General features: G+C 42.5%; 1 protein-coding gene across 5 annotated transcripts in view; it reads left to right on the top strand.

Moving 5' to 3' along the window:
• The window catches only part of LOC136396391 (protein O-glucosyltransferase 3), a 111,306-nt gene that overhangs the window by 18,831 nt on the left and 65,954 nt on the right, over positions 1–26,521 (top strand). The window contains exon 1 of one of the 5 annotated variants that reach the window (XM_066371615.1): positions 1,144–1,432. The exons of the other annotated variants lie outside the window; for them this stretch is intronic. The gene's annotated coding sequence lies outside the window, so the exon portion shown is untranslated. Of the gene's footprint in view, positions 1–1,143; positions 1,433–26,521 lie in introns of those variants that run through there. 5 annotated transcript variants of the gene reach the window in all.

The following is a 26,521-nucleotide window of genomic DNA, read 5'->3' as shown; positions in this document are numbered from 1 at the left end:
AAGTCTGAATGATGTTTTATTTTTAAAAAATGACCAGTTTCCCTCTGTTACATCCGTCTAAGATTCACTCTTGACGCTTGTCTCAGTCACATGATACATTTTATCCGTCCCACCCTAAAGGCTGGACTGTAAAAATATTTTGACATTAAACTGGTCCGTGGCCCAGAAAAGGTTGGGGACCACTGGCTTAGTGCATAAAGCATCGTGGCAGCCCACTGAGATCCCAGGTTTGACCCCTGGTCAGGGCACTATATGAGAAGCAGCCAATGAGTGCATAACTAAATGCAACAACTGGTGGAACAGTGAATTGATGCTTCTCCCTCCCTCCCTCTCTCCCTCCCTCCCTCCCTCCCTCTCTGCCTCTCTCTCTCTCTCTCTCAAAAATCAATGGGGAAAAGTTTTTTTTAAATGCTTAGAGCAGCAACAAAGTGACAAGGTCAAATTTGCTTCTTAGGTGGATGGCTCTGGGTAAGGGGTTAAGCCTTACCCAGATTAGAAGAAAGATATGTTTAGGGACCTTGACTAGAGATGAAGAGAAGGGGAGCAATTCAAGAAATACACGGAAAGTTCAATCAGCAGGACTCAGTGGCTGATTGGCTGGAGGAGGAGGGAGAAAGGAGCATCCTGTGAACTCAGATTCTGGCTTTGATGCTTTTGGCATTTAACCTACTGTTTACACTGAAACCAGTGGATTCAAGTGGACTCTACACTTTGTGAGTCAGAGTGAGGTAATATTTCTGAGTATTAAAGGCATCAATTCTATCAACTTTCAAACATTTGATATATATATTATCTTTTGATGAATGTTATTTCTTGGCAATTAAGGTCAAGTTTTAGGCCTGTGACCCGGATTGGGAGGAAGTGAGGAGTGGACAGATTTCAAGCAAAATTCTGGCAAGGCAGATTAAAACTTGTTCCCCAGCTCCAGATGGCCTGGTAGAGGACTTCTGGGGACTGATTGGCCCACGGGGACACCACCCAGGCAAGCTGAGGTGAACAGCCTGCCAGCCAGCAGGTACCCAGCCAATCAGATGCAACTGCAGATGGTTTCATTTCCTCCCTTTCTGTTTTGGAATTCTGTCAGGAGCTTTATCTCTCTCTTACTCTAAGCGAAAATAATTAAGACCAATTGATCATTGAAACACCCTTTCCTCTCTTCTAAACAAAAAACAAACAAACAAAAAAACCCAACACATCTCATTTCAAATGGCCGCTTACCTCTGTAACATAGCACAAGCTGACTTTTAAGCTGCACCGTCCTCTTCAGTCCACGGTCAGCAGAAGTGTGTTTGCCCTTCAGCGAGTGAGAGAGTGTCTTCAGTGTGCCCTGCCCTCCAGCTTAGGGCACGGGACCTTGGTTTGGAATCCTGTCTGGTCACTGAGAAGAGAGGCAAGGCCATCATTCTGCCATGTGCTAGCAAGCACCCACCAGGTAAGCTGCTGTGCACCTTGATGAAGCCCTTGACAGATCATTTGGCCCGGTATTCCAAAATGTGTTTGAATATATTGAACACACACCTCTGGGTTCAAAGCTGCAAGGCTGAAAAAGTTATCTTCAGTAGGCATGATGATAAAGGAAAAAGATACTCCTTTCCAAGTTTCTTATGATGGGGATTTACTTACATAAATAAATCCCAGCGTCTTTGGGTATTACAATTAGCGATATTTTCAGTTTTATTAAAATAAGAGATACTTGACCAATATTTTGAGGATCTACTATTAGGATTAGCTATGCAATTTGCTATGACAATTGCAAAACGTAGAACTCAAATTGATAATCTCTTTGAGTGGACAGGGTATGAAAATTCAAGTAATATTATTATAAGGCTGCACATGACTAACGTGCCCTAATGAGCGGCATAGACAGCAGGTTTTGAAGTGAAAAAAATAGATAGGCACTAAAATTATTAATAAATCCTTCAGAAAGAGGCTGTAAACGGGTAATTGAATGTAGATAAGTGAAAGGTGGATAAAAGAGGAATGACGTGCAATTCTAGCTTGTTAACACTTCCATTGAACCAATTCTACGTAACATGCTTACTGAACTTTAATTAGCAGTTGGAATATGTGAGTCTTCAATTCAGGAAGGCTATCTATGTCAAAACTGAAAACTAAAGTCTTTAAAAAAATAAGATTTGTTTGTGTTTGTTTAGTGTGGGTAACAGCTGGCTTGCTAGAGCATTCCGTGACCCCTGTTTTCCTTTCCTCCCCCGCCCGGGGAGCTGTTCATGCTTAGTAAATTCTATTACATGTCCACTAATTTTTAACACCTTACACATAGTGAGATTTAAATTAACTGTTTCTTTTTTTCTCCTTCTTTATTCTGTAAAGGATAAGTGGCAAAACGCTTATGATAAAATAGAAGTTAACTATGTGTTCAAGGGTTATGTGGCGCCTCTCCCCACTTCTCAGGCTTTTAGTTGAATCTGCTGAATTAGGGAGCACTCTCCCAATGTGTTGGTGTTTGCGTGAGTGACAGGCGTGAGGCCACAAAAAGAAATATTTAGCTTCCCCCTTCCAAGCCCTGTTCTTCACATGAGAGCATAGGAAAACTCCAGAAGAGTTACATAACCTTAGCATTTAGCTTTTTCCTCAGTACTATCCATGTGTATCAAGGAATTGGGAGAATGTCAGAGTTTTGGGGGATTCTTACTTATATAGCTCAATGACACAGGGTGGCAATGAAAATATTGGTAGTGGTTGACCTCCATGAGTATCTTGATGTACAGCCAGCAAATTAAAACTTCTTATGACCACTTAAAACAAACAACACAAAGAACAAACTGTGGAGGAAGAAAACTAATTTGCCTTCTACCCGTCTGAGTTTTTCAAATTGACATGAGGCAGATTAACAGGGGGGAATAACCAAATTATTACATACGTACATACATAAGAATATGGGACCAGAGGACAAGTTGGGCAGTTGAGGTTCATTTGCCAAGGAGCTGAGGAGTGGGGGGTGGGGAGGTTGGGAAGTTGTGGTTTGGGTCTTCAAAGGGCAGAAGGCTGTTCACATGGATGAAAAGTGAATATTTGGTAAACAAATATTTTCTAGGCCATCTTTAAAAATGGGACACAAAGAGGACTTGTTAGGTTCTTCCTTATCACATCTAGTTAGTATTAAGCCGTAGTTATATATGATGATAGCTCCCTTTCTTACAGCAGGTCCTCTATCTAAATTATTTTAGATAATTAGGGTAAAGGTCAAAGGTTCTTCCTGAGTCTTTCATCTCTTAAAAATAACCAGCTTATTCTGACCTGTGGTGGCACAGTGGATAAAGCATCGACCTGGAATGCTGAGGTTGCTGGTTAGAAACTCTGGGCTTGCCCGGTCAAGGCACATACAAGGCTCTTCCCCCACTGCCTTTCTCTCTCTTCTCTCTAAAGGCCAATCAATAAAATCTTTTTTCAAAAAATAACCAGCTTAAAACAATCAATATCCCCAAAAAAGGCATATTTGGGGCTTGCAAACTTTGCTTCCCTCAAAACAAAACCAACTTCACTCTCCATTTCCTTTGCTCAAATTACTCTCTCTGCCTAAGATAGCCTTCTGCCTCATCCCCAGACACACGCCCTGTATCTTCTTTCCAAATCATTGAATCAGGCACTGGGGACTGAGCAGCACTAGTGAAGAACAATGATGGATTCCAACCTTGCCTTAATGGGACTTAGACTCAATAATGTCTACTTCTCCTGTTCCCAAACCCAGTTTGCCTGACACTTCCAAAGGCTAAAACTCAGAATGTCATTTTGGAGTAAGGAAAGGCTTATTGATTGAGAAGGAGCGAACCAGGAAGATGGGAGACCAAGTAGTGCCTCAAATCCACCTTTCTTACTGGACTACAAATGTTCGTGTATGTCCTCACTCAAAGGGTTAACAAAAGCTCACTACTCAAAAGGTTAAGGGTTTTCTCTAAGGTTAGGGGAAACAGGTATGCTGAAGTGCTCGTGAGGCAAGTTTTAATTGGGAGACCTTGGAATTTGGTTGTTTATGGTAAAGGGGCATCAACATTGGATTTTCCTATACAAAGGACCCTTGGCTTCTGAACCCTTTGGTTCTGTGGGGGGTTCAGAGGATGGGGGAGTACAAGACTGGTGCAACTAGAGGTCAAAGATCTCTCCACTGTGCATGCTTTGGCTGTATGACTTGCACTTTGGGTCTGTTGTCTCTGAAAAACAACTCAGTATCCTGTCAAACAGGGTAGGACCATTCTGAGCTGGTTCTACAGTTATACTACCTGTCCTTTTAGACACATCTTTCTCAGTCCTTAGCCAGTATTCATCTTATCCTTCTTTATAACTCCAAAGAAAGAGACTTGGTTTTCTATTATATGATTGTGATATAATAATAATAATATATATTATTAATATATATATTATATATATATATATAATGATATATATGTATTTGCTCTTTGTCCCCATTCCTGGCACAGAGCTTTTTAAACTCCTGAAATTTTCTGAGTGATAAGGGTGAGAAGAATATCTCTCTTCATAATAAGCCCCTTTCAACCACATCTGAAGTTGTGCTAATGGGGGGAGTCTAGGAGAATGGTGGTTGGTTGCCAGAGGAACCAACACTGTGATCAGAGGGTTGGAACTTTTAAACCCACCCCCTAACCTCCAGGGAGGAAAGGGCTGAAGATTGACTTAACTGTGGCCAGTGCTTTAATCAACCATACCTACATAATGAATCCTCCATAAAAACCTTCAACAACAAAGTTCAGAGAGCTTCTAAGTTAGTGAACAAGAATGTGTCTATGTGTCAGGAGGGTGGCATACCCCAAATTTCATGGGGACAGAGCTCCTGTGCACAGGACTCTTCTGGACCTTTTCCTATATATCTCTTCATCTGGCTCTTCATTTGTATCCTTTAAAATAGCCTTAATAATAAATTTGTAATAATAGGTAAACTTTACATTATTTTGCCAGGATCTGTGAACTATTCTAGCAAATTATTAAAGCTGGCCCTGGCCGGTTGGCTCAGCGGTAGAGCGTCGGCCTGGCGTGCGGGGGACCTGGGTTCGATTCCCGGCCAGGACACATAGGAGAAGCGCCCACTTGCTTCTCCACCCCCCCCCTCCTTCCTCTCTGTCTCTCTCTTCCCCTCCCGCAGCCAAGGCTCCATTGGAGCAAAGATGGCCCGGGCGCTGGGGATGGCTCCTTGGCCTCTGCCCCAGGCGCTAGAGTGGCTCTGGTCACGGCAGAGCGACGCCCCAGAGGGGCAGAGCGTCGCCCCTGGTGGGCGTGCCGGGTGGATCCCGGTCGGGCACATGCGGGAGTCTGTCTGTCTCTCTCCGTTTCCAGCTTCAAATAAGAAAAAAAAAATTATTAAAGCTGAAGAGGGGTTTGTGGAAACCCCCATTTGATAGTTGGTTGATCAGAAGTACTGAAGGCCAGGACTTGAGATTGGTGTCGGAAGTGGGGGCAGTCTTGTAGGATAAGCCTTAACCCAGGGGTCCCCAAACTATGGCCCGCGGGCCACATGCGGCCCCCTGAGGCCATTTATCTGGCCCCCGCCACACTTCTGGAAGGGGCACCTCTTTCATTGGTGGTCAGTGAGAGAGCACAGGTTGCATCCTGTGTGCTGTATGTGGTGGCACCACAAAGCGCAGCGATGCGGGACGCACGCGTCAGGGCTCCGGAAGCATGTCATATCACTTGTTACGGCTAGCATTGACAAATATGGAACCAGACACTGACCATCTCATTAGCCAAAAGCAGGCCCATAGTTCCCATTGAAATACTGGTCAGTTTGTTGATTTAAATTTACCTGTTCTTTATTTTAAATATTGTATTTGTTCCTGTTTTGTTTTTTTTACTTTAAAATAAGATATGTGCAGTGTGCTTAGGGATTTGTTCATAGTTTTTTTATAGTCCGGCCCTCCAACGGTCTGAGGGACAGTGAACTGGCCCCCTGTGTAAAAAGTTTAGGGACCCCTGCCTTAACCTGTGGGGTCTGCACTAACTCCAGGTAGTTGGTATCAGAAGTGTTGGGAGTAGAGAAACCTTCTCCTTTAATGATTTATCTTGTCCTGTATTACATCGTAGCTATTTTGTATGTCTTTTCCTGCTGTTACATTTTAAATTTGCTAGTATCTTCAAATTGTTCTTACAAATTTAAATGTTCATTATAGTTTAACTGAATTCATTTTTTTTTTTAGTCAATAAACATTTTTTACTCTTTTAGCTAAGTGCCAGCACTGAGTTAGACCATGGGACAAAGATTGTGTGAGGAAGACCTTTGTAAGCAGAAGAGAAACTTGGAAAGCAACCCAGAGATCATGGCAGAGTATAGAACAGTTGGTACCTAGCGTTTAAATGAGAACAATGGGAAACAAGCCCAGATAGAAAGCATGGAGTCTGGTTATGAAGAATTGAGTTTTTCAGATGAATAAAATGGAACACACAGATGTCATTCGATCAGCCCAAGTAACAAACAGATTAGAACCCAACATCTGATCATTCCCACCGTCCAGCCCAGCACCCTCACATAAGCTCAGACAGTGATTTTATGCAACTATGCTAGTTTGGGACAATTGGCTGGAAAAGATGAAGAGTATTAGAGAGTGTCCAGAACAATAGTATCTGTTTGTTTGGTCACATTATACCTCTCTTTGTACTTAGCATTGCAACCCAAACAGAGGCAAGAGCAATAGGAGGCAAACAACCAAGAAAATTAGGTGCATTGAAGACAACATTCAGCACAGCTCTGTGGCGTGTTGTAGGGGCCAGCCTGAGCCTCTGCTTAGTGATATACGGACCTGTCTATGAGCTACTCTTTAAGCCAATACTAACAGCTAGCAACTCTGCAATCCTTTTGGCCTCTTGCCTTGAGCTTCAAAGAAATGATTCAATGACACCTGGGTTAAAATAATAAGCAAAGATGTTAAGCAGATAAAGTCATTAAAAAGACACATTTAAAAAACATGAAATAATGTTTAACCTCTCTAATAATCAAAGAATTTTTAAAATTAAAATAAAAAACCATTTTTTTTTGTTCATTACATATTAGATTAGCAAAGATTAATTAGAACAGTAATAACTAACACTGGCAAGGACATGGGGAAATTGGCCCTCATATAGAATCTGATAGTGGGAGAAAAACTTGACATAACCTTTCTCCAGAGAAATTTGGCAATGTATTTCATAAGTCATTAAAACACGTTCATCCTTTGGCCTGGCAATTCTACTTCAAAGAAATGTAAAGAAATTTATCAGAGATGTGCACAATGCTAGGTTTGCAGTATGTTTACTTCAACATTATGCCTGTAAAAACTTAGAAATGACTCATGTGTCTAATGATAGGGGAGTGGGTAAACATAGTATGGCACAAAGATACAACGGTTAAAGAACATTGATATCACAGCATTCTTAATATAATGCTTAGTGAGCACTGTTGACTGCAAAGCAGTATTTATAGTGTAAAAACATTTTAAGGCCCTGGCCGGTTGGCTCAGTGGTAGAGCGTCGGCCTGGCCTGCGGAAGTCCCGGTTGATTTCCAGCCAGGGCACACAGAAGTGCCCATTTGCTTTTCCACCCCTCCCCCTCTCCTTCCTCTCTGTCTCTCTCTCCTCCTCCCGCAGCCGAGGCTCCATTGGAGCAAAGATGGCCTGGGCACTGGGGATGGCTCCTTGGCCTCTGCCCCAGGCGCTGGAGTGGCTCTGGTTGCGACAGAGCGACGCCCCGGAGGGGCAGAGCATCGCCCTTGGTGCGCGTGCTGGGTGGATCCCCGTCGGGCGCATGCGGGAGTCTGTCTGACTGTCTCTCCCCGTTTCCAGCTTCAGAAAAATACAACAAACAAACAAACAAAAAAACAAAAAACATTTTAAAATGCAAACATGTATAACTGTCATTATGAACAAGCAGGATTCATATAATATGATAATAATATAATTGCATATAGTATAATATGACAATAATATTATCATAAGGTATCTTCAATTTGCTTTAAATGCTACTGAATTAAACATGGGCAGTTCCATGACTTTTCTGCTCACTCTTATGTAATAAAAGTCCTTTGGTCACTTGAAGACATAAAACACAGTCCCAATTCAGTGCAAAAATCAGATTGTCCCATCAGGTGAATTCCAACTCCAGAGTGGCAGCCATTTCCCCTCAAACTGGGGTGAGGTGCCTGTACCAGTGAGGGGGTGCTATCTTCCCTTTCCCGGTAAGCCTCTGCCGCTTCACCCCTTTGATGGTGGCTTCGACCATTCCAGAGTTAAAGTGCAGGGTAGATGGGGAGAGAGGTACAACTTTGGGTGCAATGAAGGGATGTATGCTGAAAAGCTCTGGCTTGACTGCGACGGCTGTCGAGTGACTTCACACTGTGCTCCTGTGGGGTTTTCAGAGATGTCCCCATGGCCAGGCTCTGCCTACTGCAGCTCTCTCCACCTGATGACATGCCCTCCCTTGCTCTCTGCCAAACCCTCCATGTCCCTAGGAGTCCAGTGGTTCGCCCACAGCCTCTTCGATCTCTTCACCTCTCGAGCCAGCTCTCACGAATGTGAGCTGAGAAAAGCCCACACTCAGCCTCTTCTGTGACCCACATCTTGTCCACAAGAAACACATTCAGCTTTTCTGCCTGAGAAGCTCTGGGAATTGCCAGCTGAGCAATTTCTCTTCAGGCTCCCTTTACTCCTTTCACTCTGGGCTGGCTGGCCCTGGTTACTCAAACTTAAACTTCCTGGGCGAGAGTCAGACAACAGTCAGCCTTTCCCTAAAACTACGAGGGACGCATATTAAGCTTTTCTGGCAGTACTGTCGAAGCCTCTCTCTAAAGAAAGACTCCCACTGTCTCTACTCTTCTGACTTACTGTGGATAAGGGGACTTGTAACCCTAACAAAAGGGTTTGGCATATTTTTTTTCTAACAACACTTAACACAAGATCTACCCTCTTAACAGATTTTCAGGCTCGCTTGGCTGGGGCATTGTCCTGCAATGCAGAGGTGGCTGGTTTGGTCCTTGGCTGGGGCACATACAGAAACAGATTGATGCTTCTGTCTCCCCCTTACCCCCCTTCCTTTCTCTGGATTCAATAAAAATAAAAGAATTTAAATAGAAAAACATAAAGATAAAAAAAAAAGGCAACAGGATTTCCTTTTTTGTAAAGGCTGAATAATATTCTGTTATAAGCATACACCATATTTTATTTATCCACCCATCTATTGATGGATTGCTTCTACGTCTTCACCATTGTTAACAATGCTGCTATGAACACGAGGGTGCAGATATCTCCTAAACCTAGTGGTTTTGTTTTATCTTTAAATACATTCCCAAAGTGGAATTGTTGGAACATATTGTAGCTATTTTTAATTTTTTAAGGAACCCTTATACTCTTTTTCATGGTAACTATGCCATTTTGTCTTCATTATTGCCAGCACTTGTTGTCTTTTTTTTATTTTTTAGTAATAGTTATCTTAAAGGATGTGAAGTGATATGTCATTGGAGTGTTGGTTTGAGTTGCAGAATGTCCTTCTATATTTTATTTTAATTTTTATAAAATTTATTTATTGATTTTAGGGGGAGAGAAGGGGACAGAAACATGAATCTATTACTGTATGTGCCCTGACCAGGGATCGAACCCACAACCTTGTTATATTGGGATGATGTTCTAACCAACAGAGCTATCTAGTCAGGGCTCCTTGCATACTTAAGAAGTGAACCTTTTATCAGATATAGTTTGCATATACTTTCTCCTATTCCACAGGTTGCCTTTTCACCTTATTAGTTGTTGTTTTTTATGTGCAGAGCTTTTTAGTTTGATATAGTCCCACTTGCCTATTTTTGTTTTTGTTGTCATACTCCTGAAATCACATCACACTTCCTAATATCAAAATATATTACAAAGCTGCTGTAATTAAAACAGTATGGTAAAGATAGATATGTAGACTAATGGAACAGAGTAGAGAGCCCAGAAAAAAAATCCATGCACACATGCCAACTGATCTTTTAACACAATGGAGAAAATATAGTCTCTTCAACATTAGTATTAGGAAAATTGAATATCCATATGCAAAAAATGAAATTGAGCCCTTATCTTGGGTTAAAGTCTTAAACAGAAGAGTAGAAACCGTAAAACTAGAAATAAACATAGGGGAAAGGCTTTGGGTTTTGTTTATTTGTTTTGGGGGTCTTTAGGGAATTTTTGCTTGTTTTGTTTGTTTACCTTTTATAAATCCTACCAAGCAAGTTCTCCTAATAGGTCTCTCACAATTCTCTTGGACATGTGGAATCTCTTGCTTTTTATGCCTCAGCTAAAACTGAGACAGTCTGGGTTTCAGTGTAACATACTGTTACCCTGCTTTGAAATGCTGGTTGGACATACGCAGTATCTCTGGTTGCAGGGTGTTCAACAATAAAATTCAACTAAATTGGAAGATCTAATTGACTTTATTAAAGATTCATGAATAGGGTAGCAGCTCACTTCACAACTAGAAGAATGCTCTGAGGGGTTTTACAAAATGGAAGATTTTTATAGAAAGGTATTTTTTTAATGTGGCAGGGGAGTTAGAAACAAAAGAAAAGATTGTTTTTACACCAGGACAGTTGGCGCAGGTGGGGCGGTATGTATGGCACGGGCTCTCCCATACAGGTTGGGGGAATGGAGAGGCCATTGTGACTGACAGATGACCTCATTGGTGTTGACCAGAAAATTCCAGACTGGTTCATCAAGATTACATTACTGGTGAAGGTCAAAACTGCAGTTAGGTCAGAAGTTAAGTCTAGATTTGGTGTCATGGGCTGTAGCACAAATGATGCCATTTTGGCCCTGTGGTTTTCATTCCAACAGGGGAGTATGAGTGTCTTTTATTTTCTTTAAGCTTTTTCTGTGTTTTCCAAATCATCTGTATGAGTGCAATTTTATTTTCATAATGCGAAAAAACAACTTAAAATGTTATAATAACATCAAAGTCAGTTTTGTTGACATTTGAAATTTCTTGTCCCTAGTGAGCAGACATCTACACATTGTTATGGCTGGATGTCTTAGTTATGCTCTTTCAGGTAATGAGGAATATACACTAGTTTACCTCAGTGCTGGGTTTCACTTTACTGTAAGTCTATAATGGGGAGGAAGGAAACAAAGGAAACAGCCTCACCCTGCATAGCCAAGCCTAGGGAACTGGAAGGTTGGTCAGAGTACAGCAGCAGTCTGGTCAACCAGGCTGGTAATCAGCCAGATTTGTGGTTCAGCTACTCAGCTATGCTGCTCCCTGTTAGCTTCCATTGCCACAGCTGCTCTTTTTCTTCTCCTTCCCCTTCTCCTCCTCCTCCTCCTCCTCCTCCTCCTCCTCCTCTTCCTCCTCCTCCTCTTCCTTCTCCTCCTTCTCCTCCAATTGCTAGCATTTTAAAAAGATTTTATTTATTGATTTTAGAGAGAGGAAAAAAATAGAGAAAGACAGGGAGGGAGGATTGGGAAATCAACTTGTAAGAATTGCTTCTTGTATGTGCCCTGACCACCAGGCAAGCCCGGGGCTTTGAACTGGAGACCTTAGCACTTCAGACCCATGCTTTATCCACTGTGCCTCCACAGATCAGGCTGATTTTCTCCTTTCCCTCTCTGCCCCATGGCTTCTGCCTCTTCATGACTGTTGTGCCATGGCTTCTACTCATAGTAGTTCTTGCTGTGCATCTCTGAGCTTCTCTAGTTTCTCTTACTTGTCATCCTGATTTTAAGATATGCCCCCAAAAAGGACATGATTAAGGTGTTAATCACTCTTCAAAGTAGAGCACATCGGCCCTGGCCGGTTGGCTCAGCGGTAGAGCGTCGGCCTAGCGTGCGGAGGACCCGGGTTCGATTCCCGGCCAGGGCACACAGGGGAAGCGCCCATTTGCTTCTCCACCCCTCCGCCGCGCTTTCCTCTCTGTCTCTCTATTCCCCTTCCGCAGCCGGGGCTCCATTGGAGCAAGGATGGCCCGGGCGCTGGGGATGGCTCTGTGGCCTCTGCCTCAGGCGCTAGAGTGGCTCTGGTCGCAACATGGTGACGCCCAGGATGGGCAGAGCATCGCCCCCTGGTGGGCAGAGCGTCGCCCCATGGTGGGCGTGCTGGGTGGATCCCGGTCGGGCGCATGCGGGAGTCTGTCTGACTGTCTCTCCCTGTTTCCAGCTTCAGAAAAATGGAAAAAAAAAAAAAAAAAAAAAAAAAAAAAGTAGAGCACATCAACGGGGCGGTATTTTTGCTCATGGTTAGTTTTGAGTTCAAGCACGAACCCTGGTTCAGTTGATTAGGGCCAGGAATGCAAAATATTTTGGATCACATAACCCAAAGCATGCCAACTGCTCATGACCACTTTGCTGTAAGTATCACAGACTCCCAGCATGTCATGGATTTCCTGTATGCCAGAAAAGTGGTCCATGTCTCTCAGACAGATCTACCACTATACTTAATTCATTATTTCTGTGGCCTGAGTTCTATTTTGGCATATCAGTAAACAGAATAGAGATGCCAGGATAAATTCAAACAAGACAAAACAATGGGGGGGAATCAGATATCCAGATTTCTTTTTCTTTCTCATGTATTACTTTATCCTACCTGAAAGAAAATGAAAGGTAAAGGGATTAAGAAGTACAAATTCGTAGTTACAGAACAGTCATGGGAGTTTTAAATTACAGCACAGGGAATATAGTCAATAATATTATAACTATGAATGGAGCCTTGTGGGTACTTCAAATTCAGGAGAACCACTCTGTAAAGTACATGATTCTTTTACCACTATGCTGTACATGTGAAACTAATATAGAATGACATTAAATGTAAACTGTAATTGAAAAATAACATTTATAAATAAATAAGAAAACAAACCTTTTTGCAAACAAGGCCAAATTGACTCAAAGCTACACAGATGATGAATTTTAAAATGAAAGGTCATTGTTAATAAAGAATAAGCCACACCCAAATACCTCTACCAAGTAGAGTTCTTTTCATTTCCATTTTTCTTCTGTAAAATGCACCTGACATTACTACTTCATTATACTGACATTTCTTTTTATTTTTGAGAAATGGCTTGATTGTTTACAGATTAACTACAATTATTCTACACTTCTTTCTGATGCACTGAAACTTATTCTTTTAAAGTACATAATAGCCTCCAATGTTATATTATCATTTTTATTATGAATGGACTTTCATCTAGGCCTTTTGTCTAAACTCCCATTGAGATCTATGATAAAGCATTTAATACATTGTGAACAATCATCACAATTGTTATTGAGAAAGAAGAATTTAGATACTAAAATCTGAAAGTTAACAAGAAAATAAATAATTTAATAAATTATATATAACATATAACAATATTACCAGAAAAATAACTTTTACCCAAATATTAAGATTCCATAAATAAGTTAAAGAATTAGGAGAGAACACATGCATTTGTACTGCTAGCATTTCATCATTTCACCGCAGTTACGGATTTTGTCACAGGATCATTTTAAGAGTGTTTTTAGGAGTATGTTTGGATAAATGTTAACTACATGTAAAGACAAAACTTAAACACTTGTAGATGAGATGATACTATATGAAAACACCACATGTGTTTGGAATAACTGATCATCAAAGTAATAATTCTAATGACAGCGTTTAGTACAGGCATCCAAGGGGAAATGTTCAAGGTTAAGCCCTTTGATGTGTGATTCTGCAGTGATTTCTGATGAGGTGGAGTGGTAGTTTGCCAGTAGAAGAGGGAAAAAGCAGTTTAAAGCCAAGCCGATCACTGTGAGACAAGTGTGCTAAGAGGACTTGGAAGAGGCAGCAACCATTTGGATAAGGGTTACTATGAGTTAACTCTTTTTAAAGATATACTACAAGCTTTAATCAAAACCAATGAGCTTTAACTGATGTCCATATCAAACTTTCTTTGACCCATTTAGTGATCCTGCAGTGGATAATGATTTGCAAACTATGGACATTCTGAATCTCCGTGATCCTTGACGGGAGCCTAGGGCCACACGGTCATGATGCTGGCATTTAGGAAACCCCGGGGCATTTGCTCAGGATTCTCAGACCTGAAGCAAAGACTGAATAGCTATGTGAGAACTATTTTCTTTCCTCCTGGCTTACATATTTGGTCAGTGTGTGTGAGTTGGAGTCTCATATTGCAACATAAAGTTCCTTAAAGTTAAAACTACTTCTAAAGTGTGGAATTTGAGTTAGTTTTCTAACATCTTCAAGTTTCTGTGATACAGAGGGTGAATTAGTTTGAATACACAATTATGGATCTTGACACAGTGGAGGCAGTGTAGTCTTTGGACCTTTCTGCCTGGACCTGGAATGAACCTGTGGGGTATCACTTACTTGTGGCATTACCTATGCTCCTCCTGTACTGAACCCCTTTCCATCTGCTTTTCCTGGTGGGACATGATATTAACATTAAGTTACCTGAATACAAGGAGAAAACAGGCTCTGCTTTCTTATTCATAAAAATGGAGGAGAGATGCCCTAGGTATATACACGTGTCCAGTTCTGTCTGGTTACCTAATTCTACATAACTAGCCATACGGAGGGCATGGTCAGCATTTGGGATATAGTCATCTTAGAAAAGAAGCCATGAATGATATATGATATGAAGTGACATACATAACATAACAAATATATATAAATATGCAAATAAATATATTCTATAATGACAAATCCAGGATATTGAGATCATTCACTTTATCTATACATCAGAACTGAACTGACTGCAATCTTCCATGCAGTTATGCTGGTTATATAGCCTTATCAGGCATTTATGTCCAATTCTGCAGCTACAACCAGCTTTCCTACACTTGTAGAACCCTAACACCCAATTTGCATTAACTCCTTTTCTTCACTGTTACAACTTTTATTTTTCAATTATAGTTTACTTGTAATATAATTCTGTATTAGTTTCAGTTGTATAACATCATGGTTAGACAGTCATATAATTCATGAAGTGATTCCCGTGATATTTCAAGTACCCACCTGGCACCATGCACAATTATTACAATATTATTGACTATATTCCCTATGCCAGGGGTCGGGAACCTTTTTGGCTGAGAGAGCCATGAATGCCACATATTTTAAAATGTAATTCCGTGAGAGCCATACAATATGTTTAACACTAAATACAAATAAATGTGTGCATTTTATGTAAAACTAACACTTTTAAAGTACAATAAGTCTCTGAATTCTTTTTAATAACGTTGTTATGCTGTTGCTAACCAATGATGAATAAAGTACTTCTTACCATTAATGTGACTTCTGGTGCTGCATGGTTTTGCTGATGGCTTTGTAGTCTGGTTGATACATGGTGAGGTTAAACTTCATGCAGGCGTTGAGACTTCCATCCGTTAAACGTGATCGTAGGTTGGTCTTAACTTTCTTTAGATGTGAGAAAGACTGCTAACTAGCATACATAGAGCCAAACATTGTCAGTACAGCAATACTCACACACTGTAGTGTGTGTATGTGACAGGAAGCACGTTCCAAGTTTTGACAATCAGCTGGTCCGCGGGTTGAAGTTTTTTCATTTCTTCCCACTGTGTTTGCTCGCCAACTCTGCTTGCTGTCATGCAAGTCTTTCCAAATCTTCATTCAGTGACTTGAACTTATTCACCCACATGTCTGAGGCCTTCAGGTCAGCAGCTTATAGCTCAAAATCTCTGATGGAGACACTGGGGATGTAACTCAGGTCTGCGCTGTCCACTGCACACTCGTGTGGATGGGTGATGAACTTAAAAAGACAAGTGTGCTCACGAAATTCTCCAAAGCACACTTTGAATGACTGCAGGAGATTAGATGTGAAGCCCGCTAGCTGCTGGAGATCAAGATGTTGAGCAGGGTCACTTGCTGTGCATGCATCTTTAAACTCTCCCAGTTTTTCAAAGTGTACTAAACGACCTGTTTTAATGTCAGTGATGAAGAGTTCCAGCTTGTTTTCAAATGCAAACACTGCTTGTTGAAGGGATAAGACTGTATTTACAATGCCTTGCATTTTCACATTGAACTGGTTCAGATGTTCAGTCATGTCCATGAGATAGTAGAACTTCAGGAGCTACTCAGTGTTAGCTAACTCAGGATGCTCGACGTTTTTCATTTCAAGAAAAGTCTGGATTTTGCTTAGACAAGGCGCAAAATGGCTGAGCACCTTGCCTCTTGACAACCAACGCACATTGCTGTGCAGAAGCAGACCAGGATAATTATTCTCAACTTCATCCAGCAGTGTTTTAAACTGGCGATCATTTAAAGCTCAGGCAACAATAAAGTTGACCACCTGAATGACCAGCGACATCACCTCACCAAGCTGCTCGCCATACATCTGAGCACAAAGCGCCTCCTGATGTAGGATGCAGTGAAAACTTAGGATGGGTCTCTTTTCATGTTCACGAAGAAGCACTACAAATCCTCTGTTTTTCCCCACCATTCATGGAGCACCATCAGTACACACCGAAATAAGTTTATCCATCGGTAAATTTTTTTCTTTAGCGAGCTCAGTGAAAGACTTGAATAAATCCTCCCCTCTTGTTGTCTCTTTCATAGGCAAAACAGCAAGACTTTCCTCACGTATTGTATCACCGACAGCATACCTTGCAATCACGCTGAACTGGGATAAATGGCTTACATCTGTTGACTATCCAAAGCGAGAGAAAAGAATGGTGCTGCATTTGTGTCCTTCACTTGTGTGGCCTCAATTTGATTTGCCATCATGATGGTATGATCGTGTACAGTTCTTGCCGACAGAGGCATGTCTTTTATTTGTTTGATTATCTTGTCTTTATCCGAAAAGTCGTCAAAAAGTTTATTGGCAACATCAAGCATGAATGCTTTGGCATACTCCCCATCTGTGAATGGCTTTCCGTTTCTCACAATTGCTAAAGCACCAGCAAAGCTAGCTGAATTCCAGTCACCTTGTTGGGTCTAAACACGGAGTTGCTGTTGACTAGCTTGCACTCTGCACAGTAGCTCTTGACATGCTTTCTTCCTGCTGTCCCCTGCTGGATATTTCGATGCAAATGTAGTATGGCGTGTGTTGAAGTGCCACTTTATATTTGACCATTTCATTGATGCAATTATATCATTGCATATTAGACATACTGCAGAACCTGCTCTCTCCACAAAGGCAAATTCCTCTGTCCATTCCTGCTGAAAAGTACGATACTCCTCATCTTTTTTTCTTTTAGCCATCTTCTTCGTCAAAAGGGTTTCTGCAATTAGCTAGCTGACTACTTGATTAAAAGGAGGGAAGTTCACTTCCTGACCTCACAACGACCCGTGTACCTTACGCATTATCCAATAAAAATTTGGTGTTGTCCCGGAGGACAGCTGTGATTGGCTCCAGCCACCCACAACCATGAACATGAATGGTAGGAAATGAATGGATTGTAATACATGAGAATGTTTTATATTTTTAATGTTATTTTTTTTATTAAAGATTTGTCTGTGAGCCAGATGCAGCCATCAAAAGAGCCACATCTGGCTCGTGAGCCATAGGTTCTCAACCCCTGCCCTATGCTGTACTTTGCATCCTCATGACTATTTTGTAACTGACAATTTGTACGTCTTAATCCCTTCATCTTTTTCACCCAGCTCCCAACCCACTGCCCTCTGGAAACCATCAGTGTGTTCTCTGTATCTGTCAATCTGTTTCTGTTTTGTCCTTTAGATTCCACATATAAGTGAAATCGTATGGTATTTGACTTTCTCTCTCTGACTTATTTCACTTATTATAATACCCTTTAGATCCATCCATGCTGTTGCAAATGGTAAGATTGCATTCTTTTTTATGGCCAAGTAATATTTCGTTGTCTATCACAGCTTTTTTATCCACTTGCCTGTTGATGGACAGTTGAGTTGCCTCCATGTCTTGGCTATTTTAAATAATGCTGTCAATTTGCATTAACTCTAGCCTTACAAATTTCAGTGGAAGATGTCTGACTGTCATATAAAGAAGAATAAGTAGGAAGCAAAGGCTAAAATCTCTAGTTTTTAATTCCTTGTATTTTTTTGTTGGCTTATTTAACAAATATTTAGCCATTAATTGCTGTGTGTCCAGACAGTCTGGTACTCTGCTTAGTGAGCTGACAGTCTAGTGGCAAGATAACCAGAATGAAAAAAGTGCAGAGACAGGCAAGTGTTGAGTAATTCAGGCTCCAAGAAATAATACTGTACTCATACAACACATGTTATCACTCTGGCCAGTGGGGTCTGAAGCTGAGTAGAAGACTAGCTCTTTCATTCACCACTTTATTACTACAGGCGCCTTTCTTTTTTTTCTTTTCTTTTTTTTAACTTTCATGGTTTCTATTCTTGTCACTATAAAATGAGAATAATACTATCTACCTCACTGGGCACCTGCAGTGACTAAATGAGATAACCTGTGTGGAAGCACCCAGCATGGTGGCTATCACAAAACACATGCTTCACATTTCATTATAGGCCCTATTTCCTCCCCAGGGAGCAGAGTGCAGTTACAGTGCATAAGGTTCCCATACAGCCAGCAGCACCATGAAGGTACTAAATAATACACAGCATAGTGTCTGCATCTTCCATAAACGGATGTCAGTTTGAATCCGGAATCAGAAATCCTCTTCTAGTTGTTTCTTTTTAATTACGTGACAGATCCAGAGAAAAGCAACAGGCAAAGGGAGTGAAAAGACAATTGACACCTGAGAACAGTATGAAAGATTGAACCTCTTCAGGCTAAAACACAGAGGCTCAGACAGGGACATGACAAGTAATTCAATATAATTTGGTAAGTACAGAAGTGACACTGGGTGCTTACCCAGGTGGTTTAAGTAAAAGGAATAAATAGCTTTTTAAAAGATAAAATAAAACTAGGAAGACAGAAAAGCCCTGACAGCTATATGAAGAACTCTGCATTTTCCCTTGGAGTGGACTGACAGCTAGTCTTCCCACAGCACCTTCTTTAGGGTGATTAATTGGTAAGACATTACTAGCTGTGACCTGAACTACCGTATTTCCCCATGTATAACACGCTCCCATGTATAAAACACACCTTAATATGGGGGCCCAAAATTTGAGGAAAAATGCATTACATAAAGTTATTGAACTCAAGTTTTATTCATCATAAAATTCATACAACTCCTCATCACTGTCAAAACTCCCATCCATTAGCTTGTCCTCATCTGTGTCTGATGACGAATCACTGTCTTCATATATTGCCTCGTCCTCAATTCCATCTATGGCATTTGAAATGTCACAATCACTGTATAAGACGCACTCAGTTTTAGACCCCGAATATTTCGAAAAACAGTGCGTCTTATACATGGGGGAATACGGTAGTAGTATGTGAACTATACATTATTAGTGCTACTTAGACAATTTATTGTGTTGTGACTGTGTGTCATGTGAGAAGAAATATCCAGGAAGGTTACAATTCTAAATTTAAGATACATAGAAAAGACTGTCTTTTATTCTAGATTGGGCAGTTTCCATCACAGCCACTCAAGGGTTTAAATGGGCTCTATTATCCAGCTTTGCTTTCATACTGTGCCATTATTTTCTGCTACTCTTTGAGTTCTAAAGATTTGTTGCTTTTGCTTACTTTAATGTATCACTTTTCTTTACCGGAGCTTCCCTTCTCTCAGACTTCCTTCTATGGTTTAACTTTACTACTCTCAAAAGGACACAACCCCCCCCCCCCCACACACACACACACACACACCCCACCCCCGCCTCCCCGGAAACCTGCTAGCTTTTTCCTTTTTTTATTTTATTTTATTTTTTCTGCTGCTAGCTTTTTCTAATCCCAGCCCTTCCCTGAGTCTTGGCTGTCAGCTGAACCAAAGAACAGGTACTGATGTCAGGGGGAAAGCTCTCAAAAAACAATCTTGTTAGAAGATCAATGGGGAGAGGAGCCAGGCCCTGGATTGAGAAGCTGCTGGGGCAGCCTCTGACCAGGGATTTCGCTTTCTTCACTCCACCTCTCCCTGGTCAAGAACTCACAATAGTTGTCCTGAAGCTTTCCAGAGGATGAGCCGTGAGAAATTTGTACTTGGCAGTGTCACCTTTCTGGAGCAGAAAAACAAAGGAGCAACACTTCCCTGTGTTTTCTTGGGGTTTTGGGGTTTTGAAAAGGTCCTTCCATGGACAGACTGACTCAGTTTCCACTGTGGCATTAACCCAATGTTTAAGCAGACTCAGGATACAGTTCCCGCCCCACGGACTCCATTCGTGCTTTCTGTGTGTTGTGGTTGCTGGGCAACACGCAACAAAAATGTGTTTGAATTCCTACGTAGGAGGAAAACTTTATAAGGCCGCTGTGATCTCTTGTAAGTCAAACAACAAACCCATTTTTACAGGGTTCAGGGCAATTGAACAACTTGTGCTAGGGTTTACTGATGACTGAACCTAGAAAACCAGCATGGGGTAGGGGATTTGGAGAGTATTTGGCAAAAGATCGATCCTTGAAACCAAGAGTAGAGAGTTGACAGGGACCAGAAGCCAGAACAAGGTATAATCAGATGGGCCAGGCGCAGGAAGAGCAGCTGTGAAAGAACAGTATGTGTACAGAGGCCAGGGAAGTAAGAAACGTGAAGGAAAACTGTGCGTGTTGAGACTAACAGGGCTGTGAAAGCATCAAAAAGGAGAATTGATGCCCTTGGCAAGAGGCGCTAGGAAAGGGAACTATTTTGAGAAAGATTTGAGATTTTTCTGACAAGGAAAGGGAGGTTATAATTCCCAGTTTGTGGCTTCAGGGATTTGTTTGCTTTTAAAATTTGTCAATCATTTTTGAATTATCACCACCACCCTTTTAATTGGCAAAGGTAACTTTAAGCTGACATCAATTTCATCGCTTATTAATGGGGTTAATGATACCCAGAGGCAACGGGATAGACGATTAGGAGAGCATGGGCTTTAGAGCTGAAGTGTGATTTCCCATCCCAGCTCAACAAATCCAGCCTGCCTGTGGAGCCAGTGTCATCTCTGTGAAGGAGGAGGGCATCGGTACCTCGGCAGTGTTGCGAGGGTTAGCAGTAAAGTCTGCAAGTCCTTGGAGATAATAAAAGCACCATATATAGAGCACCTGCTGTTGTTATTTGTTATTGTTATTTCACCTGAAGAGGGAGATGGATGCTTTAAGGCCCTCTTCAGTTTTATAAGATTTCTCAATGATTTAAACTTAAAGTAGGAATGATGAGCCTTTTGATCAAATATTTTAGACTAGAAGACATCTTCAAGATAATCTCATCTTTGTCCATGTTTCTAAATTGTGCATAACAAACCATTCCAAAGCTTAAAGCTCGCAGTTTTGTGGGACAGTCATTTGGGTTGGGCTCAGCTGGGTGGTTCTCCTCCTGGTCTCACCTGCAATCACTCATTTGGCTCCACTGGTCTGAGGTGGCTTCACTCACCTGGTTGGAATTTGGCGACATGGCCCACCGGGCCTCTCTCTGAACGTGGTCTCGTGCTCCAGGGAAGCTAGTCTGGGCTTCTTTATAGGGCATCATCAGGATTCCAACTGGGAGAGAGCAGAAGCTGCAAGATCTGCTGAGGCCGAGGCCTCAGGTTTCACTTTGTCGCTTTCAGCTGTTCTAGCCAAGCACAAGGCCAGCCCAGGTCCAAGGGGGAGAGGAAGTGACAAAGTCACATCAAGGAAGAGTGGACCTGTAGAGATGAGAATAATTGTGGAGGCCTGCTTTTTAAACAGTGTACCACTTCCTCTTACCCTCTTTAACATACAAGGAAAATAAAGCTGAGAAAGTTCAGTGTTTGCCAAGATCATCCAACCAGCACCTGACCCTCATCTAGTTAGTGCTCTCTCTACTAGCTGATGGCAACTCAAGAATGGGCTAGGATTTGATTCACAGAAAGTGGACAAGTAAGGCCAAAGAATGGAGATATAAGGATGTGGGGGAAAGAGCTGTGTTAGGCTTGCTCGCGAGTTTACCTGCTGCAAGCTCTTTGCCTGACTGGTGCGTGGGTGCGTGGAGCGCCACCTCTGTGTGGTCTGTGTAAGGCTGCGGGTGCTTTTCCCTGGGTGGCGATCCTCCCAGATCTCTCTCCCACCACCGTGAGCTGAGGAGTTCCTTGCTCCCTTGCCATTACTGTGAATAGCAGATGTTCCTTTGTTCTTTCCCTTTTGTTGTTTATTTGCTCACCTGTCTTTGCAAGCCTCCAATAAACGGGTATGGCTCGGTGCTTTCCGACTCCGCAGTTTCTCTACTGTCTCCCCGAATTCAAAGGGAACCTGCTGGCCTTGGCCAACAGCATTACAAGGGACAACTATCATTTACAGAGCACATTCTAAATGAGGAGTACACAATTAATTCATCATGGAAATACAGATGAGGACAAATACCTGCTCAGAAAAAAAGGTGAAGAAAAGCCCTGGCCGGTTGGCTCAGCGGTAGAGCGCCGGCCTAGCGTGCGGAGGACCCGGGTTCAATTCCCGGCCAGGGCACATAGGAGAAGCGCCCATTTGCTTCTCCACCCCTCTGCCGCGCTTTCCTCTCTGTCTCTCTCTTCCCCTCCCGCAGCCAAGGCTCCATTGGAGCAAAGATGGCCCGGGCGCTGGGGAAGGCTCTGTGGCCTCCGCCTCAGGCGCTAGAGAGGCTCTGGTCGCAACATGGCGACGCCCAGGATGGGCAGAGCATCGCCCCCTGGTGGGCAGAGCGTCACCCCTGGTGGGCGTGCCGGGTGGATCCCGGTCGGGCGCATGCAGGAGTCTGTCTGACTGTCTCTCCCTGTTTCCAGCTTCAGAAAAATGAAAGAAAAAAAAAAAAAAAAGGTGAAGAAAAATGAGTAGCAAAGGTCAGCAAGGGCACATCTGGGGAAAATGAAGAAGAGGGTGGGGATTTGATTCTTCACTCAAGGATGGAAAATAAAGGAAACATTAACTCAGGAGGAGGAACCTCAGAGGGCTGACTCATTGCGGAGATGCTACAGTGGAATCCAAGGCCACAAAGGGCAGTGCAGATCCCTGTGAGTGAAGAGCATTTCGACTTGGAGCAGAAGGCTGAGGTGATACGGCCCAGCAAGAAAAGACTTGATTTCACTTAGTCAAGTGAACCAGCCTGGGGGTAGAACAAGTTACAAGTGTAGACAACAGTCCCTCATGATAATAGTGAGTTAAGCTGGACTAATGAAGCAAATAAGTTGTGCACTTGTAGTTTATCTCTGTGTATGTCATTTGTAACCCTGAGCTTCTTTTCACTGGCATGAAGTGGGTTGTCTGCTCTAAATGGCAGGCTGAGTATATGGAGGGAAAGTCCCATGCAGGCTGGCAATGAACTTGGTTGATTTCCACTTGCAAGCAAATGTTATCTCTGTCAAAGTAAGGCCGTTGAGATTTTAAAACACTGTCTTCTTGCCCTGGCTGGTTGGTTCAGTGGATAGAGCATCGGCCAGCATGCAGTTGTCCTGGGTTTAATTCCTCGTCAGGGCACACATGAGAAACAACCATCTGCTTCTCTACCCTTCTCTTTCCCCCTTCTCTGCCTATTCCCCTCTCGCAGCCAGTGTCTTGACTGGTTCGAGTGTCGGCCCCAGATGGGCATTGCTGGGTAGATCCCCGTCAGGGCACATGTGGGAGTCTGTCTCTCTATCTCCCCTCCTTTCATTTGAAAAAAAAATATTTTTTTAAGTCTAGAAATACTGTCTTAAGTTTCACATATCAGGGCACCTTACTTTATGTTCAAATTTCTTTTTCTTTTTTTTTTGCTAGTGTTGAACTAATTTGATATTTTATTTAAATAAATGAGTCTAAACCACTGGTTTTATAATTATGATCCTTTTAGTACAAGAAGCTCATTTAACCATTATAAATGTACTGACTATTTGATAGCCATAGGATTCTTGAATGTGTTAAGAGTAAGGAGTTGAGTTATAAATACACAGAGAGTTTAGGCCCTGTCTGGTTGGCTCAGCAGTAGAACATTGGCTTGGCGTGTGGAAGTCGTGGATTCAATGCCCAATCAGGACACACAGCAGAAGCGCCCATCTGCTTCTCCACCCCTCCCCCTCTCCTTCCTCTCTGTCTTTCTCTTCCCCTCCCACAGCCAAGGCTCCATTGGAACCAAGTTGGCCCAGGCACTGAGGACGGCTCCATGGCCTCTGTCTCAGGTGCTAGTATGTCTCCAGCTGCAACAAAGCAAGGCCCCAGATGGGCAGAGCATCACCCCATGGTGGGCATGCCGGGTGGATCCTGGTCGGGCACATGTGGGAGTCTGACTGCCTCCCCGCTTTTAACTTCGGAAAAATTAAAAAGTAAATAAATAAATACACAGAGAGTTTAGAGTCTTATTTCATTCTTAGTTTCCCTTTCTGGGTTACCCTTAGTTTGAATTATTTGATGGCTTCATTGGTAATAGATAAACACAATAACTTACCCTTGAATTTTCTGACTGTACATGTTCAACCCTCTCCTGACAACCATTCCCAGGATCATCTTTGAAATACAGTGGTGCCTTGAGATACAAACAGACCAACATATGAATTTTTTTTTTTTTTTAAGATACAAGCTGCAACTCAATCCGTATTTTTGTTCGGGAAGCTGCCACTAGTTGGTGTGTTGGCGCACGGGTCCAGTATCGGCAGTTTGATATACAAGTTGACTGACTTATGAGCTCGGTTACAGAACGAATTAAATTTGTATCTCAAGGTACCACTGTATTTCTTCTTTAAACGCTGCTGAATTTCTTCAAATTCTTGCCCTTTCAGGTATCTGCATGTAACTACTGTCTGCATTTCATTTCTCATTGTTTTCATGACTTAAATATTAGTATATACACAGCTACAAATCGTTGTTTTACCTACTTTAGCCCTAGTCAGAATGAGGTTTCTATGGCCCAATATTCAAATTTAATCAGGATGAAAGTCAGAAACCTGGGAGAGCAATGAGTTTATGTTTTTATTAAACATCCCTGGAATAAGGGATGTTTAATAAACTCTGTGGCATTGATTCATAAATTGATAAAATGTATATCTGCCAAAACATAAACGTGAAAAAGAAGTGTTCAAACCTCACTACTTGTCAAAGAAAGGTAGCATTTTTTATCAAGCAAAGAAAACAAAACAAAAAAAGTATTTATTTATTTAATTATTGAGAGTCAGGGAAGCAGAGACAGACTCCCGCATGTGCCCCAACCAGGATCCACCCAGCAAGCCCACTAGCGGACAATGCTCCATTGCTCAGCCAAGCTATTTCAGCAGCTGAGGTGAGGCCATGGAGCCATCCTTTGCACCTGGGGCCAACTGGCTTGAACCATTCAAGCCATGGCTGCGGGAGAAGAGAGAGAAAAAAGGGGGAGAGTAAGGAGTAGAGAAGCAGATGGTCGCTTCTCCTGTGTACCCTGATTGGGAATTGAACCCAGGACTTCCACACATCAGGCAAATGCCCTACCACTCAGCCAACCAGCCAGGGACACAAAATATTTTTTTTTGTACTTTTCTGAAGCTGGAAACAGGGAGAGACAGTCAGACAGACTCCCGCATGCACCCGACTGGGATCCACCCGGCACGCCCACCAGGGGGCGAAGCTCTGCCCACCAGGGAGCGATGCTCTGCCCCTCCAGAGCGTCGCTCTGCTGTGACCAGAGCCACTCTAGCGCCTGGGGCAGAGGCCATGGAGCCATCCCCAGCACCCGGGCCATCTTTGCTCCAATGGAGCCTCGCTGCGGAAGGGGAAGAGAGAGACAGAGAGGAAGGAGGGGGTGGGGATGGAGAAACAAATGGGCACTTCTCCTATGTGCCCTGGCCGGGAATCGAACCCGGGTCCCCCGCACGCCAGGCCGATGCTCCACCGCTGAGCCAACCGGCCAGGGCTACAAAAAATTTTTAAAGAAAAATAGCCACCCACAATTATAAACATGGTACCTTGAAAGTATTAAATTCAGAAAATAAAAATATTCAAAATAATAACACCAGTCTTCCAAGGATGCCTAATAGCAGTTTTGTACATTGCTGGCACGGGTAATATTGCTACAACCATTTTTGAGAAGCATTTTGAAAAAAAATTCTTTTAATTTAATTTTAAAGATTTTATTTATTGATTTTTAGAGAGAGGAAAGAGAGAGATAGAAAAAGAAAGGAAGTTCCCGGCCAGGGCACACAGGAGAAGCACCCATCTGCTTCTCCACCCCTCCCCCTCTCCTTCCTCTCTGTCTCTCTCTTCCCCTCCTGCAGCCAAGGCTCCATTGGAGCAGGGTTGGCCCGGGCACTGAGGATGGCTCTATGGCCTCTGCCTCAGGTGCTTGAATGGCTCTGGTTGCAACAGAGCAACGCCCCAAATGGGCAGAGCATCGCCCCATGGTGGGTGTGCCGGGTGGATCCCAGTCGGACACATGTAGGAGTCTGTCTGACTGCCTCCTCATTTCCAACTTCAGAAAAATACAAAATACAAAAAAAAAAAAAAAAAAAAGAAAGGCAGAAGGGAGGAGTAGGAAACATCAACTCGTAGTTGCTTCTCATTTGTGCCTTGACCGAGCAAGCCTGGGGTTTTAAACCAGCAACCTCAACATTCCAGGTTGACACTCTAATCACGGCACCATCACAGGTCAGGCTTGAGAAGCATTTTGATTGTGTGTATAAAGAATCACA

Source organism: Saccopteryx leptura, chromosome 1, assembly GCF_036850995.1.
Source record: "Saccopteryx leptura isolate mSacLep1 chromosome 1, mSacLep1_pri_phased_curated, whole genome shotgun sequence".
NCBI classification, from domain to species: domain Eukaryota; kingdom Metazoa; phylum Chordata; class Mammalia; order Chiroptera; family Emballonuridae; genus Saccopteryx; species Saccopteryx leptura.
This window is presented reverse-complemented; position numbering and strand designations above follow the sequence as displayed.